At 56.7% G+C, this 11,493-nt stretch overlaps 1 pseudogene; it reads right to left on the reverse strand.

The window, feature by feature from the left end:
* Nucleotides 1-323: 323 nt before the first annotated feature.
* LOC141751095 (RING finger protein 222-like) lies at nucleotides 324-988 on the reverse strand (annotated as a pseudogene).
* Nucleotides 989-11,493: the final 10,505 nt, after the last annotated feature.

Raw genomic sequence — 11,493 nt, forward strand, 5'->3', positions numbered from 1 at the left:
TCGTCTGGAGTCCAGTTATTTCTCCTCAACAGGGTGCGGGAGGAGAAGCCATGCTCTCTGCTAAGACACCAGAGGAACCCACTAGCAGGGTTTGACCAGCCACATTTTAACCAAAAGAGGCAGAAAATGCCAGCGACGACACTGTGAGCACCCGGAGATCTGCGGAAAGGTCTGAAAGTCCATTCAGTCCCTGGCCAGATGAGAGAGAGCTTCACCTGGAGCTGCTTCTGGACTTTCTCATGGGATCTTTTGAGAGAGGTCCCAGCCCTAGCTCTGTCCCAGCATCAGTGACACCTCCAGCATCTGAGCTGATCCCATCCCTGCTACGAGTCCCTCTTCACCAGCAGCAGCCGAGGGAGCACAGCCGCCAGCATGGCCACCGTCAAGACGAGCAGGACGGCGAGGGCGATGGGCGACTGGCAGCATTTCACCCCCAGGGCCGAGCTGGATGACACCGAGCTTCGTGTTTCCGTTCTGCTTCTCCTCCCCAGGGAGCTGCAGTCCACATCCACCAGTGGCATCCCATGGTCACTGATGACAAAGATGTGGGCTTCCCGTGCCAGCTCTCCTGGGAGCCCCTGCGAGTCCATGGGGCTGTTCCCCGTGCTGCAGCACCGGCCGGAGCTCTGCACCGGCATCACAAAATGGCTGGGCACCACCAAGGTGTTGCTGGCCTCCAATTTGGTCAGATGGGACAAGGAGGAAGGTGACAGAGGCATCTCCAGGGCCCGGAGGTTGGTGCCTGCCTTGGGCGGCCATAGAGCTGCCTTCTTGCTGAGGAAAGTCACGTAGCGGCAGATGGGCAGATGATGCTGCTCTGGACCTGGCCGTCAAGCTTGGCGGAGAGCAAGCACTTCACCAGGCAGTCGTGGCAGAAGGTGTGCCTGCAGCTGAGCTGGCGGTGCATGGCCTCCTGCAGGTGGAACTTCTCGTAGCACACGGGGCACTCGGCCGGGGGTCCCTCCTTGCTGGACGAGGCCTCAGACATCCCTGCTCTGTCGGCCACAGGCGCTCCCCAGCTGCGAGGAAGAGGCACGATGGGTTAATAAGGTTGAAATGATAAGCATGATCCATCTCTTCATCTCTCCTCCTCCTCCTCCCTGCTCTCTTGCTTTTGCCCTCTTGCCCCTAACAGATGCAGTTGACAGCTACTAGGCATCCTCTCAACAAGACAGGCCATTTTCAGGAGCATTACGCCTCTCAGTGTGGCCCTTGGGGCAAGAGAGAGATGACGGGAGGACCCCAACTCCAGAGCCAGCGGGGGCAACAATCCCCGGCTGCAAAATCACATGCACGAGCCCCTGGATGGACGTGCTCAGCACGTGGTACAGATAAAGCAGGTTCAGCTTGTGTCACGAGTGCCTCCGTGCACTGCTGCCAGCTCCAGGTGCACGGGAGGTGGGAACTCCCATCCCACAAAGAAACCTGCCATGGAAAGGGAGATGCTCCCATCCCAGGGGACACAGAGGGGCCAGCGGGAGCAGGGGGAGGCCAGGGCAGTGGGACAGGTGGGAGCACAGGACCCCCCGGGGATGGAGAGGGGGCGTGCTGGACCCGGGGCAGGCAGCGAGCACCCACGCCAGGCTCCTTCCAGGCTGCTGGAGGATGTCCCAGGCTGGTGGCCAGGCCACAGCCATCTCCAGGCTGTGCTCCTCACGCCGGAGCATGGTGTGGTCAGCAAGCCCCGGAGCCCGGCGTCTCCTCTTAGTCAGAGCGGGGAGGGCAGAGCCCAGCCATCCCGCCTGGCCCCTGCCCCAGCCTGGGGCGCCAGGGGGAGCGCGGGGCCGCTGGGATCCCCAGACCCGCGTCTGGGCTGGGTCTGAAGCTCTGCCGTGCGTCTCCCAGGGCAGGGAGCATTCATGCGGCGGCTCAAGGAAGGGAGAGGGGAGCGGGAAGAAGGGAGAGAGGAGAGGGGAAAAGGGAGAAGGGAGCGGGAGATGGGTGAAGGGCGGAGGAAGAGAGGAGAGGGGAAAGGGGAGAGGAGAGAGGGGAGAGGGGAGGAGGGATGCTCAGCTCAGCTCCTTTCTCTTAAAACTGGAGCTTCATAAAACCTGCAGGTTTTTCCAGACCTTGCAGCACTGTCAGACCCGACCCAACCTGCACCCCTTTTCTCACGCATGACTGTGCCCATGGGCATCCTCACAGCTGTCTCTGGAGGTTTTGCCATCCCCTCCTTGGCTGACCTCCTCTTCCTTGGGAGCCATCCCCTGCGCCAGGACGGTCACAAGAACACAACAAACCATCCCCTCCCAATCAAAGAGAAGAAAGATGCAGGCTCCTGCTCTGCTTTAAGAGGGATCAGGGACCTGGTCCCCCAACGTGCTGCAGAAGGAGACCCTGACCCTGTGCACCAGCTCCTCTGTGCCCCCAAAGCCCCCTTACCTGCTGCAGGGCACCAGGGCAGGAGCCCCTCCATGCACTCCACTGCTGTCCCCAGAAGCGGGGCTGGCCGTGCCCCAGCACCGAGCACCAGCTGGGGAGGGGACTGGGACACCTATCTAACACGGAGCTGTTGGCTGCGCGTGTCATGCGGGTGCGTTGCGCAGAAGCTGGAGCAGGGACAGGGCCAGCTCCCGGGGATTGAATGCGGAGGAACTCGTTCCCCGTTTTAAAGGCCTGATATTTGCCTGGTTGGCCAGGGAGGGGGCGAGGAGCCAGTGTCAGGCGTCGGAGGGCAGGGACAGGCAGCACGGTCCTGCCTGCTTTCCCTCATGTGATGGGCACCTGTAGTCGGGCTCATCCCTGAGCTCAAACCCCAATGAAACAGTCGCTAAAGGGGATGTCGGGAGCCCAAATTCCCTCTGTTGCTGCAGAGCAGGGTGACCGGCAGCACCCTGCACCAGGGCTGGGCTCCTGCCAAACAATTCTTGCCTCCAGCCGCCACAGCTCCCTGTTCCTCGCCCTGGCCACATCTTCATCCCTACGCCCCCTCCCCTCCTCATCCCCCAAACACTCCGCACTCCAGCCCTGCGCTCCCCGCCCTACACCATCAGACGCTCACCCAAGCACCGGTGTGGCAGCACACAGCCCAGCAAACACACTCCAGCAGGCTCGAGGGACACTGCTGCCTTGAACCTGCCCTGGAGGGGGTTTCCAGCATCTTTGGGAACTGCAGTCCAGGCAGCGGCAGGAGCCCTGTGGGCTCAGGGCAGGCAGAAGCCCCGAGCTTGGCCGTCTCAGCAGCCGCAGGTGGCTCATGAGTCACTGTTTGGCCAGGTGCCGGCTGGAAACACACGTAAAGAAGGTTCCCTGTGGCCTTACATGTGTCCCAGGGTGCTGCCCATCCCTCGCTCGACCCCCAGGCGAGAACCTGAGAGGTGTCTCCCCTGCAAAGCCTTGAAGAAACTGCCACGGGGTGGGTCACTTCTCCCACAGTCTCGACTCTTTCCAGCCACCCCTGCCACCCCTCAGCCCGGCCAGTGGCCACGGGGCTGCCAGCCCACACTCAGGCTTGCTGAGCGGCTCCACAGGGATGTGAGGATGAGATTCCCAGAGCAGGCACAGTGACCCCAAGGCGCCCCGCCTGCACGCCTTCCCCAGCTCTGGCTGTGGCAGTGCAGCCACGGGACCTGGATTTGAACCATCAAGGGGCCCCAATGGCCCCTGCAGGGCCTGGAGTCTCCATCATGGAAAGCCTTCCGGAGAACCCTGACATAGCGGGGAGTCTTGCCTTGGGGCAGAGAGATGCTCCGCACAAGCATTCCCAGCCCTGCGGTCCTCCAGCCCCAAGAAGATGCCCAGGGCTCTGCAGGATCCGTGGGGCAGGCAGAAGAGGAGATGCACCTCTGGCACCCAAACCCCAGTGAGATGGGCCATGGAGGTCCTCTATGGGCAGGAGGGGTGGTTTCGTGCTGCTGGCTGTCGCGGCAGGGCTGCAGGCGTGGGCAGCAGTATCAGTCGCTCGTGGGTGCAGCGGTTGCAGCAGTTACAACATGGGGCTGGTTTCTGGAAGGAGCAGGGGAGGTGCAGCCCCGCCGAGCCGTCCCGTGCACTGGGGCAGCTGCCAAAAGAGAGCACCCATGGTGGGAGACATGCCCCACGGGGGATGTCTCAAGCCGTGAAGCCCTGTCCCTCGCTGGAAGGAGACCCGCAGCATGTCATCACCTTCCACACCCCCCGCTTAAGATCAGGGACCAAGCCACTCCACTCGTTATCCCAGTTTTCTTGGGATGGTCCAGAAATTGAGGCTGAAACCTCTCCAGACAGATCGTGCCGGGGCTGAGGTTGCACAGTCACCCCTGGGGTGGGCATCCCCATCCCCCTCCCTGGCCCCCCCTTGAAGCTGCTGGAGGTGCCAGGGTTGCACCCACCGAGATCTCCATTGCTGAATGAGTGATCTGGGCCAGCGAGAGCAGATTTGGGGCAGCCGAGCATCTCCCCAGCTTCAGTTTGCTCTCTGCCAGCACCAAGGCGGGGTGGAAATTCCTGTTTCCCATACTTTGAATGCTCCCCGCAGTCGGAAACCATGAGCTATGAACTATGAATGACAGGATTGAGTCTGCTGGTGCTTGAGGGAGAAGAAACCAGTTTCAGGAGCAAAGCAAGTCCCTATACGCTGCCTGTATGTTTTTCTCCGGCTTTAAGCAATGCAGCTCACGGCCAGTGTTTCAGCCCCCTCAAACCCAGTGCAGGGTCGAGGTCTCCAGGATCCTTTTATCCAAGCAAGAAGGCAGCATCAGGCTCAGCTTCTCTCCAGGGACCACAGCTGAGACCTTCTCTGCTCTGGGGTTGGTGGCTTCCAGGGAACAACGGACATTCTGACCCAGAAGAGGACACGGCCCTCCCTACAGGCGGGGGTGGCCGGGGGTCCCTTCACTAAAACTGCGATGGCTTTTGGGCAGAGCTCTGCAGCCTTTTGCAAGGACAAGCGGATGCTGCAGACAGCCCTTGTCTTCCACAGCATCACCCCAACTTCCCACTGTCACCGACCAGGTGGGGAGGAGGGAAAATAATATTAGATATAGTTACGTGAAAGTGCTTATTTTCAAAGCACATTTAAAGCCAGAAGATCGAACTATATGTGAGCCTGGTGCCAGGCAAATATTCACTATAGGTCTCGATATTTCCATAACAAATCCATGCTGCACTTCTCCAAATCATAAGAGATGAAGCAGGGACATTTCCAATGAGCAGAGACGTGTCCTCCATCCCTTCTCTCAACGAGGGCGAGGATCCCGATGAGAAAAATCATGGCTTTATTCCTGACGGCAAGATGCACGCGCGGAGCTTTGCCATGCAGCCACAACCCATCCACATGGCTGGTGGCTGCTGGAAAGGATGGGCTGGCTGAAGTGTCCCTCACCTGGGGAGACCTGCCCCATCCCTCCCACGACACGGCCAGTCCTCCCAAACTCCCCCAGGTTTTTCCTTAGCGATGGCTCAACCTGCAAATCTGAGGCTTTCTCCAAGTTTCTGCTCAGCCCGTTCTCCTCCCACCACTTCCCAGCCCCGGCTCAAACATGGTGACTAGTTGGCACTGGTGGGAACCAGGTGAAGGGAAGAGGGGAAAAAGTAAATCCAAGGGGTGGACGGTCCAAGGGTCCTGGCCCCTGTCTTAGCTGTATCCATTCCCGTGCTGTCAAAATAAACTCACATAGATGGAAAAGATGGATGAGTTTGGAGGCACCCAAGCCCTTTAAGGGGGTCCATCTTTTCCCATACTTGCTTTACTTGAATTCAGAGTGGGAAAATAAGTGTCTTTTCCTTTTGCATGTCTCCATCCTGCCTGTCAGGCACCTGGCAGGATGCAGACCCACCATCAAGCTGCTGATTTAGCCAAGACAGCCCAAAACACCTAGCAGAAGCTCTTCCGACAGCTTTCTCCTCAGCGCTTTTTGCCGTGCCCAGCAGCTGGTGCTCTCGGATCTGCTGTGGCCACCCTAAAAAAAAAAAAAAAAAAAAAAAGACCCGGGCCCGGGTGCACCGTAAAAAAAAGCCCTGGGCCTGCCTCTCCAGGGGTGCCAAGGTCTGGAGCTGGTGGTCCCCACCAGCTGGGATGCTGCCTCTTCCCCACCAGGATGGATGGGATCTGCTTATCCTCCTGATGACCAGAAATTTACATCCAGTCATTTGACATGACGAATGCTTATCAAACACCAAGGAACAACGGGGTACATCCCCAAACCCCTCTCCAATGCCTGTTTTCCCACCGGATGCTGCGGTTTTGCGAAGGCACCTGCACAGTACCTGGGCATCACAGCACCCACCTGCCTCTGCCTCCAACAAACCCTCCCAGGAATGACCCCGAGCCTGGTGTGAGCCCTTGGAGCCTTATTCTGACCGCAAAACTTGGGGATCTGTCTCGTCCAGTCCAGGCCGAGCCACACAGCCCCACGGTGCATGGGGTTTTCCCATACCTGGGAGGGCAACTGCACTCTCCAGGGGCTCCTTCAGCTTCTTTCCCCCCTCCACCAACACAGCGTCAGCTCAGTGAGTCCGGGGGCAGCCCAAGGCAAGCGCCTCAGATGATGAGCAAGACCAGGGCTGCACAAAACCCCTGGATGTGGGGGCAAAATGGCTTGTCCCCCCTTCCCCGGTGCCCACACCAGCCCCTCGGGGGAAGCACACAAACCTGCTGTAGACCCTCCGCGGTCACTGTGACCCGTCCCTGCTGTGCCATGAGCCATGCCACTCCAGGGATGTTTTACCACCCGCGTCCCCTGCAGCAGCGGGTATTGCCGGACTCTTTTACACCATCCCCTCTGGCTGCCTTTTTACCAGGCAGCTCCCTCGAGCCTTATTCTGGGGGACAATGCACAGAATCCCTGCAACGTCAGGAGAAAAGGCTGCCGGGGTTAGGGACTGGGGGGCTTTTACCAAAACGGGAGGTTCCCTGTGGTTTTGGCTGCCAGGTTGTGTTGCAGTTTGGCTTTTTCCTCCAAGCCCTGTCTCCCGGAGGGCCGAGATTGCAGAGGGGTTGCTGCCTTTAATCACGGAATCACGGAATCTTCAGAGTTGGAAGGGACCTCTAGAGATCATCTAGTCCAACTCCCCTGCTAGAGCAGGATTGCCTAAAGCACATCCCTCAGGGCTGCATCCAGGCGGGTCTTGAAAATCTCCAGAGAAGGGGACTCCACAACCTCCCTGGGCAGCCTGTTCCAGTGCTCTGTCACCCTCACCGTAAAGAAGTTTTTTCTCATATTTGATCGGAATTTCCTATGTTCTAGCTTGTGCCCATTGCCCCTTGTCCTGTCACTGGGAACCATTGAAAAGAGCCTGGCTCCGTCCTCCTTAAACCCACCCTTTAGGTACTTGTAAATATTAATCAGGTCCCCCCTCAACCTTCTCTTCTCCAGGCTAAAGAGTCCCAGCTCTTTCAGCCTTTCCTCATAAGGGAGGTGCTCCAGTCCCATAATCATCTTGGTTGCCCTTCGCTGGACTCGCTCCAGTAGTTCCCTGTCCCTCTTGAACTGGGGAGCCCAAAACTGGACACAGTACTCCAGTTGTGGCCTCACCAGTGCAGAGTAGAGGGGGAGAATGACCTCCCTCGACCTACTGGCCACAGTCTTCCCTATGCAGCCCAGGATGCCATTGGCCTTCTTGGCGACAAGGGCACACTGCTGGCTCATGGATAATTTGCTGTCTACCAGGACCCCCAGGTCCTTCTCCTCAGAGCTGCTTCCCAGCAGGTCCGCCCCTAACATATACTGGTGCTTGGCATTCTTCCTTCCCAGGTGCAGGACCCTACACTTGCTTTTGTTGAACCTCATTTGGTTCTTCTCTGCCCAGCTCTCCAGCCTGTCCAGGTCACGCTGGATGGCAGCACGGCCCTCTGGAGTGTCGGCCACCCCTCCCAGCTTGGTATCATCAGCAAACTTGCTGAGGATACACTCTGTCCCCTCATCTAGGTCATTAATGAATATATTGAACAAAATTGGACCAAGTATTGACCCCTGAGGGACACCACTGGTTACAGGCCTCCAACTGGACTCTGTGCCGCTGATCACAACCCTCTGGGTTCTGTCACTCAGCCAGCTCTCGATCCACCTCACTGTCACCTCGTCTAGCCCATACTTCCTCAGCTTCCTAATGAGGATGTTATGGGAGACAGTGTCAAAAGCCTTGCTAAGGTCAAGGTAGATGACATCTACGGCTCTCCCCTCATCCAGCCAACCCGTTATAACATCATAGAAAGCTATCAGATTGGTCAGGCATGATTTGCCCTTGGTAAATCCATGCTGACCACTTCCAATAACTTCCTGTTCCTCTACGTGTTTGGAGACGACATCCAGAATGAGTCGCTCCATTACCTTCCCAGGGACAGAGGTGAGACTAACCGGCCTGTAGTTCCCTGGGTCCTCCTTCTTGCCTTTTTTGAAGATTGGAGTGATGTCAGCCTTCCTCCAGTCCTCAGGCACCTCTCCTGTTCCCCGTGACCTTGCAAAGACAATGGAGAGCGGTCTAGCGATAACATCTGCCAGCTCTCTCAGCACTCGCGGGTGCATCCCGTCAGGGCCCATGGATTTATGAATGTCCAGCTTGGCCAAGTGGTCTCTGACCCGGTCCTCCTCAACTAAGGGAAAATCTTCCTCTCTCCAGACCTTCCCCCTTGCCTCCAGGGTATGGGATGCGTGAGGGACGGCTTTATCAGTGAAGACCGAAGAAAAGAAGGCATTCAGTAACTCTGCCTTCTCTGTGTCTTCCACCACTAGGGCACCCGTCTCATTCATCAGTGGACCTATATTTTCCCTAGTCTTCCTTTTTCTCTTGATATACTGGAAAAATCTCTTCTTGTTGTCTTTAACTGCAGTGGCCAAGCTGAGTTCTGATTGAGCTTTGGCCCTTCTAATCTTCCCCCTGCATAGCTTTGTTATATCTTGATAATCCTCATAAGTTGCTAAGCCCCTTTTCCAGAGAATGTAAGCTTTCCTTTTTTTCCTGAGGTCCAGCCAAAGCTCTCTATTTAGCCAGGCTGGCCTTCTTCCCCGTCGGCTCGTCTTTCGGGACATGGGGATGGCCTTCTCCTGTGCTTCTAAGAGCACCTGCTTGAAGTATGACCAGCCTTCCTGGGCACCTTTGCTCTTCAAAACTGCCTCCCAAGGGACACTCTCAACCATGCTCCTAAACAGGTTAAGGTCTGCCCTTCGGAAATCCAAGGTGGCAGTTTTGCTGGCTCCCCGCCTCGCTTCACCAAGAATTGAAAACTCTATCATTTCATGGTCACTCTGCCCAAGACGACCTCCAACCTTTACATCCCCAACAAGACCTTCTCTGTTAACAAACAGTAGGTCCAGTAGGGCACTTCCCCTAGTAGGTTCCTTCACCAGCTGTGTTAGGAAGTTGTCTTCCACACACTCCACGAACCTCCGGGACTGTTCCCTCTCTGCTGTGTAGTATTCCCAGCGGACATCTGGGAAGTTGAAATCCCCCACGAGAACAAGGGCAGATGATCGCAAGACCTCTGCCAGACGCTTATAGAATACTTTATCGGTTTCTACATCCTGATTAGGGGGTCTATAACAAACTCCCATCACCATATCTGCCTTGTTGGCCTTCCCCTTGATTTTTATCCATACACACTCAACACTGTCATTCACACTGTTGAGTTCTAGACATTCAAAACCGCCCCTAACATAGAGGGCCGCCCCTAACATAGAGGGCCACCCCACCACCTCTCTTCCCTTGCCTATCTCTTCTGAAAAGCTGGTAGCCATCAATTACAGCACTCCACTTGTGTGTGTCTTCCAACCACGTTTCCGTGATGGCAACCACATCATAGTTTCCCTGCTGCACGATGGCCTCCAGCTTGTCCTGCTTATTCCCCATGCTGCATGCATTAGTGTAGATGCACTTCAGTTGGGTTAATTGTCCTGCCACTTTCTTGGGGGGACAGGCCCTGATTTGCACCTGAGCATTCTCGGACACTACTGTAGTTACCAAATTATCACTACTCCTTGTGTCTATGCTGCCACACAATTCACTATCCCCCACCATCGCTGAGACAGGCTGCAAGACCGTGCTATCACTTTTACCCATGGGAACAAAAGCTCCCACTTTTAATGGGAACAAGTAGAGGTCAGCTTCTAGCCCTGCAACACCACACACACTGGAGTGGCCCGGAAAGGAAATGCTCCATAAAAGGAGCACTACATACTCGATTTTGGTTCATTTCATGATTTTTCCAGGGTCTTATGACCATGCAGTCAGCATGGTGCTGTGAGCAGAGAGTTTGCAGGCAGAGCTGCTCCACCAGCCAGGGTCAGCTGGTGGATCATCAACCAGAAACACAAGTGGGTTATTGGGCTTGGCAAGTTCGAGCCTCACAAAGCTCTTGAGATGCAATGAGTCAACAGTTCCCAGATCACATCCCCAGGGTCAACACTCACAGCTCCAGAGCCACAAGCAGAGATGGATGCTGCCTCCCAGCACAGACCAGTGCCCAGCTCCCAGGGCTGTTTCCCTCCCCATCTCCCCATCCCTGCTTCTCCTTTGCACAAAGCCTCCTTTCCCTGGACCTTCTCAGCACTAGGAAGGCTAGGCTGCATGTGGTGGTGGGGGGCGGGGGGGGGGCGGGGCTTGGCTGACCCCCTGCTTCTTCTCCTTGGCTCCCTGGAGGTGCCAGCTGCATCCCTGAGATGATGGCCTGGGTACCAGGGGAACCTGCCTGCCTCCCTGGGGTGGTGGCGCTGGCATCAGAAGTCCTCCTCCATCTGAGGGAGCGCCTGCCCCCGTCTCAGATGTCACCGTTGCTCTATGTGTCCCTGCTTGCATTCCCAAGGAACCAGGATGTGTCCCTGGAGTGCCTTTGATGGTCCTGGGCACAGCCTGTGTGCCTGGTCCCGTCAGACCCAGCGCTGAGCTTTCCAGTCTGTGCTGAGCCAACGGAGACGGACTCAGGCAACGGCCACCTCTCCCAGGCACCGGGGACACTGGGAACGGATCCAGCACCCAGAAAGACGGGCAGGGAGAGCTGGTGTTCCAAAAGTGATATATAGATTTTTAATTAATAAAATCATGATTGTGATTTAAAATTTAAATGCATTACTATTCTTTAATTAGTAAAATTAATTCCCTGGAGAAGGGAGATGAACGGTGGTCACAGGGCTGGGGGGAACACATTGACAAATCGCAGCCCCCAGTTCTGCTTCGCCCCGGCCCTGCAGAGGTGCAGAGGAGGGAGGACGGGGTGAGGGGGGGTTCAGGGGGGTCTGTGCAAGAAGCCGTGCTGAATTCCAGAAGCCAGAGGAGAGGCGCGTGTTGCTCTGGGCGCTGCAGCACCTGTCTGGGAAATCCAGAGCTGGGGGGGCACCAGTGGCTCCGTGCCGCCGTGGCCACGATCCGGGCTCTCGACAGCCACCTCCATCCATTTATTTTTCATTATTCCCCCTCTGCCCTCTCCTGCCCTGCTGCAGGGCTGCTCGGGCATGAAGTGGGCTGTTAGAGAACCCCCCCACACCCTTCAGTACCTCTGGGATGCTGCTTCCTTCTCCCTGGATTTATATATATATGATACTCATAGATTATAGCGATAGATTAAAAAAATAAAGTGGGGGA

Source organism: Larus michahellis, chromosome 14, assembly GCF_964199755.1.
Source record: "Larus michahellis chromosome 14, bLarMic1.1, whole genome shotgun sequence".
Lineage (NCBI taxonomy): Eukaryota > Metazoa > Chordata > Aves > Charadriiformes > Laridae > Larus > Larus michahellis.